The sequence below is a fragment of the Narcine bancroftii genome, chromosome 1, assembly GCF_036971445.1.
Source record: "Narcine bancroftii isolate sNarBan1 chromosome 1, sNarBan1.hap1, whole genome shotgun sequence".
Taxonomy (NCBI): domain Eukaryota; kingdom Metazoa; phylum Chordata; class Chondrichthyes; order Torpediniformes; family Narcinidae; genus Narcine; species Narcine bancroftii.
In genome coordinates this window covers 2667519-2674465 of record NC_091469.1, presented here as the reverse complement: position 1 = coordinate 2674465, position 6947 = coordinate 2667519, and positions in this window count along the sequence as shown.

Genomic DNA, 6947 nt, shown 5'->3' with positions numbered 1-6947 from the left:
TCTGCAGGAGACCCATCTTACAAATAGGGAGCATCAAAAACTTAAAAGAGTCTGGGTGGGGCAAATGATAGCATCCTCCTTTAGCTCCAAAGCCAGGGGAGTAGCCATTTTAATAGGGAAAAATGTCCCAGTAAAGGCCGCAGACATAGTCATAGACCTGGTGGGCAGATTCATAATGGCACACTGTCAAATATATTCTGAACCCTGGACACTCATGAACATGTATGCCCCCAATTTCGATGATGAAAATTTCATACAAAATATCTTTTTGTAATTGGTGGAAGGGTGGGAAAATGTTTTAACTGGAGGGGATTTTAATTTTTGCCTGGACCTGGCAATGGAAAAATCGGCCAAAAAAGTGACAAAAGCTAGGGTGGCAAAAAAAAACACTGGCTTTCACAAAAGAGTTAAATCTGGTGGATGCTTGGAGATTATGGCATCCAAGGGAGAGAGATTATTCATTCTACTTGAAACAGCAGGACTCTTACACCATAATTGACTTGTTTCTTGCCTCACCTCAGCTCGAGGGTAGAATTGTAGAAACTAAATATGCGACTAGGCTACTATCACCTTTGACTTCCACTATTGTCATGCCAGATAAACAAGCCATGGCACACAGGTGGCACCTAAATCCACTGCTATTGAAAAAGCTGGAGTTTTTCAGCGATATTAGAGCTCAAGTAGAATTGTTTTGCGAAACTAACTATGCCTGCACTGCTAATAATTTTTTTGTGTTGGGATACATTAAAAGCTTACCTGAGAGGACAGATAATTGGATATAGTAAAAGTATTAAAAGAGAACATATCAGAGAGGTCAATTAATTGGAATAGGAGATAACTCAATTGGAAAAGGACAACTAAAGATCAGGCTCATACAGAACATTAATAAATAAAAACCTCAAGTACAACATTTTTAAAATGGAAAAAGCAGATCTAAGCAAAGGTACTATGAGATAGAGAAAAGAGCCCATAAGGTCTTGTTCTGGCAGCTGAGGGCAGAGGAATCTGCAAAGACAATCAACACAATTCAAACAGGGCCAGACAGGATGTCTTATAAGCCTAAAGAAATAAACAAAAGGTTTAGACATTTCTACATGGAATTATACAAATCTGAGTTGAAGGGGGATTTGGACAAAATGGAAGAATTCTTGTCCAACCTGAAATTGTCTCGCCTAGAATCTGAGGAGCGAGAGGGGTTAGACATTCCCTTCTTGGAGGGAGAAATACGAAAGCATTGAGCTTGCTGCCGACCAATAGATCTCTGGGGGAGGATAGGTTTCCTCCTGACTTTTACTTAAAATTTAAGGACCTGCTTATGTCACTATTTATGTATGTGGTGGAACAGGTGGCTAAGTCCCATATTTTCCCAGAGTATTTTTCGATGTCAATAATTATGGTAATTCCTAAGAAGGATAGAGACCCACTGAAGCTGTCCTCCTATCGACCAATCTCACTTTTGAACATGGACTACAAGATAATAGTGGAAGCTTTGGCAAATAGTTTGGCTCAGTATTTACCAAAACTAGTCAATCTGGATCAGGTGGGGTTCATGCAGGAAAGACAATCGACAGACAATTTAAGTAGGTAACTTAATATAATACACTTGCCACAGTCAAGGGTGGATCCAAGTATAGCCATGTCACTTGATGCTGAGAAAGCTTTTGATAGACTGGAGTAGGATTTTTTTGGTGAAAATGCTGGAGAAATTTGGATTTGGACATTCATTTATAAATTGGGTTAAAGCATTGTACAGCAAGCCCAAAGCAAAAGTTAACACTAATGGGCAGACATCTTCAGCTTTCCCACTGACCAGATCCAGTAGATGGGGTTGTCTGCAATCCCCTGCTCCATTCATTTTGGCAATTGAACCCTTGGCAGAAGCCATTTGCCAGGATCCAGGCATTAAAAGGTTTAGAGTGGGCCAGGAAGAACACAAAATCAATTTGGTCACAGATGATGTTTTGATACATTTGACAGAGTCAATAGGGTCATTGGCCAGGTTGCAGACTATACTGGAGGATTATGACAAAATTTCAGGATACAAAATTAATTATGACAAGAGTGAAATAATGCCGCTAACGAATGGGGAGTATGAGAAATATCAAGAGGAGAGTAAGTTCAAGTGGCTACAAAAGGGAATGAAATATTTAGGAATATGGAAAGATAAAAATTTACAAAATTTACATTAATTGAACTATCTCCCCCTGCTTGGAAACATTGAGGAGGACTTATGCAAGTGGATGCATCTGTCTTTCACGTTGATAGATAGGGTCAACTGCATTAAAATGAAAATGATGCCAAGGCTCTTCCAATCTTTGCCTATACCGCTGCCCCAGAGATTTTTCAAAACACTCATTGGATGTATTAGACAATTCCTGTGGAGGAACAAAGTAGCTAGAGTCTCCATGGACAAATTGACCTTGGACCATAGCCTGGGAGGGATGAGACTCCCAGATTTAAAAAAATATTATTGGGCGGCCCAGGCAAGGTTTGTTGCCTTGTTCTTTGAGGGGGACGGTTTACCCTCCTGGGCACAAATTGGCCTATATATGGTAGGGGAGGAGATAGCAGGAAACATTCTTTAAAAATGGGACACCAAATTAATAATACAAAAAACAGACAACCCGATATTAAGGTACTTAAATTGATCGTGGCAAAAAATAAACCAGATTATTGGGTTAAAAGTAGGGTTGTCCCCTAAAATGCACCAACACAGAATGTTAATCCCTATGACTGTGAGCAACAAGATCCTGGACACCTAGTGCCAGAAAAGGATCAAGTGTATTGAAGACTGTTAAGAGAAGGGGCAGCTTATGTCATATTCAACCTATCAAACAAGACCTTCTTCTTCTATCTTCAATTAAGATATTTTTTGAGGGACAAATTAGATCCATCTATGGCCCTGCCCCTGTGTAGTGACGTGGAGGGTCTAATTCGAAGGGGGATCACATGTAAATTTATTTTGTCTATGTATCTCCTGTTCCAAAATGAGATCCCGAAACTGGGTCTCCATAAAGCGAGGCGGAGATGGGAGGCAGATTTGGGAACAACAATTCCTGAACGATGCTGGACAGCATTAAGGCGGTTATTAATGCCAGATTATAGGCTGGTGCAATACAACTTTTTGCACCAGTTATACCTTACACCACAAAAATTACATAAGGTCAAACCGGAAATCCTGGACTTGTGTTTTAGATGTGGCAGGAACTTTTGGACATTCGACGTGGCTACGCGCCAAGGTGAGACCCTTTTGGGGAGAATTAGAAGGCATTTTGAAAATAAATCACAGGGGTGGAATATCTACAGGACCCTGCCTTGTTCCTGTTGGGTGTCATTATGGATTTGTGTCTAAAATTGTCTAAACACCAAATTCAATTTGTGATGGTCACCTTGGCAGTGGCCAAGAGGTGCATAATTGTTACCTGGAAATCTGACTCAGCTAAGCATAGCAAGATTTGACATGGAGATGCAGAGCTGTGCTCCCCTGGAGAAAATTACTTATAACTTAAGGGGAAGATATGGCACATTCATTGAGATACGGCACCCATACCTGCGGCACATTGAAACACAGGTGTGATTGACCTCCCCAGAGCCTTTATCAACAGTTATAACTGGACTTCACAAGCCCTGAAACACAGATCAAGGAGACAACTTGAAATCCTGCCGGCTCCCTTTCCATTTTTTCCCTCTTCCCTTATATACTTGCATTATTATTTATAATAAGTGATATTTATGTTTTTACCTGAGTTGAATGGGAGGGAGGGTGAACGATGGTGGGTGGTGTGAGGGAAAGGACTCAGTAAACAATGATCTGTAAAAGGTGAGGATTGTTCCCCTATACCACTTGGTTAATATGAGTCTGTAAAGTTATAAATTTTTCAAAAAATTAATTAGTCATTCCCGTGACAACAGACTGCTAGTCATGTTATTTCTTGCTCAGCAGCTGCCAGTGATAATTAAAAAAATGTTGTTTGATCAACATGACTGTCATTTGTAATTGTCTTTCATTTTTGTCCTGTGGGCTTTGTTTCAACTGTGTACAACTAAAAAATATCTGCAATTAATCAATTCAGCAATAAATATATTAATGATTTAGAATAATTAATTTGCAGTGTTCTTTCCATTCACACTGAATATTTTTAGAATTGTTCTCTAGTATTACTCATTGAAGATGATGTTTGACAGTGTCTGAACATCTCTGATTTCCACTCTGCAGAGCCATCAATTGAAGTGAATGCAACTGGTTGCAATCAATCCCTCAATCACCGTTATTCACAGGAAATGAGCTATTCAGAATGATTGCAGTATGAACCCTTATATGGATTCATTATAAATACAAAGTTTTACATGGTACCATAGCACAATGCCTTTGGCCTCATAAATGTCCCTGATTGCATGAAGGAGCATCATCAGGACAAATTTACAACAAGCCAGTCTTTGAAATTGATCATAGGTCAAATAGGAGAGAGAGCAAGTACAAATTGACACTTCGCAAGACTCCATGAGCAACATCGATTGAATAGAACAGCTGATTAGATTTTCACAATGTTAGTTTGAAGTCTGCTGATTAAGAAATTTGGAAAACTTGCATGCACTTTAAAAAGTACTTTTGAATTTTTAATATCCACATGGATCAAAGTTGTTTGGTGGATTAACCCTTCCAACTACACAGCACATCATCAGTTTTCTGCCAGATTTCAGATGATTGATTCTAGAATGCACTAAAACCCACAGCTTTCTGGCTCAGGAGAAACTGATGCATATTGAGCTACAGCAATGTATAAGTATCAGAACTTAAATCACATTATTAATTTGGAGAGGAAAGGGGTTGGGGGGGGCTGATGTGTCTGATAGTTTATGTGGATGGGGAAAAAAATTAGAAATTAGTTTGTAATGTGGTCACCAAATAGAGTCTAATTCCACTGAAGACACTGGAAAAGTGCAAGGCACTGTTAGGGAATCTGTGTTTCCTATTATTTCCTGTACCTAACCGTCATTCCCCACAATACCCACACTGTGAAAATGTGTCAGTCCCAGCCCTTCCTTCAGCTAATCTTGTGCATTTCTTTGTAAGTCTTAATGATTTCATGCCCTCTTGGCAGACTACGTTGCATCCTTCATTAAGTGTAGCTCATCCAAAACTTTACTTTCTGTGTCTTAATTTTTATAAAGAACTATTTAATCTCTTGCCTCTCTACTTGCTTACATTGGCCATTCCTCCAACAATGTTTGAATTTTGAAGTTCTCATTTTTGGTTTCAAACCTTCTGCCTTCTAACCCTTCCTTGCCTTTGCAACTATTTTCAGCCATATAACATTCAAATTTCTGCATTTTTGTTTTGCTACCTTGAACACCCCTAATTCATTGGTGACCATATCTTCAGCTTCTAAATCCTTGTTCAGGTAAAACAGAGAAAGTAAAAACTGTGGGGGAATCTTAAGTGAACAAAAAAAAAGCTGGATGGACTCAGTGGCTCAGACAGCATTCATGGAGAGAAATGGTCTTGACTAAAGAGTTTCAACATGATCCATTGAATAACCATTTCTCTCTTTGCAAGGTGACCGACCTGCAGAGTTCCTCCAACATCAGTTCAAATGTTTTTCAATGTGCCAGTGTCATTTTGTTCGCTATCTCTTCAATGTACAGCCTTAGGATATTTCATATAGGGGCTACATAAATAGAAGATGCAATGGTTTAATTGTGGTCACATAATTCCATTCCTTCTCATTCCCAACCAATTATGTAATGCAAAGAATAATAGGAACAACTAGTGAGAATACAGAGACTTGCAGTTTCGCTTTTTTTTTATTTTCAAAGGACTTTTTTTTCTTTTTTAGCTTTCACAGCTTTAGCAGGAAACACATCCATGCTGGATTCATTTCTCAGGGTGCAAATGATGCGATGTTTCACAATAATGGCAGCATTATCAAGTTTAAACCATTTCCAAAAACTTTAGAGCTGAGTAATTCAATAAATAACATTGCAGGCTTGAGGAGTGATTGCCTTTAACATTGTTCTCTTTCATGCTGATTCATAAAGGAAGAGGCAAAAAGGGGCACATTGCCTTGATGCACTGAATGATTATCAGTACCTCAGTCTGACAAGGAGGATGCCACCATTTTTGAAATAAATATCCTGGTTGTCTTACTCATTACACCAAACCCTTTTACGGCCATCACCTCATCCCTGGCACATGTTGACCATAAATTATTCCCTGGGCCCTTCTTATTGGGCAAATATGTGAAGTGTGAATTGAGTGATGGCTCTAAAATTCTGATACAGTTCAACATTGAAATGTTGCTTCATTTGAACTGGGGGCTGATGAATGGTCCAAAGCTACAAGCAATATTTAACAATTATTACCAATAAAAATAATGTGTCCAGGAGAAATCCAGTTTTCCCAGTGGTGAGAATGTGAATTACCTCATTGAGGGATAGAACAACAGTGATATGTTCAAGAATGAGCTAGAAAAGCATGAGGTTGAAAACAATGGATGTTTTAGTGGGGTTGGATAAAGTATGACATGAGGCTTAAACACCAGCATAAGCCAATCAGCCCCAAATGGCTTTCTGTAATGTAAATTCTCTGCAATTCTCTGATGGGAAGCATGGAGAGGAAAGTACAAATACATTAATACCTGCAATAACCTTGGTGGTAAGCATATGGGGATCTGATGTTCTGTTCACCCTGCTTAGTATTGAAAGTTGTAGCCTTCTAAGTCTTAACCAGAAACATTAACAATCGAGTTAGAGGAGTCCATTCCCTCTGTAAAACTCATTCTCTCAGTACTAAATTAACAATATGCATTGGACCTGTATTGTCTATTACATACTTCGTGAAAATTTGATGGTGTAAAACATTTTGGTTGGTTTTGGTGGTTCTCAGGGTCTCAGATGTTGGAATATTGTCATTTACTTCGATTTATTCTAAATTGACCCTTACTTGA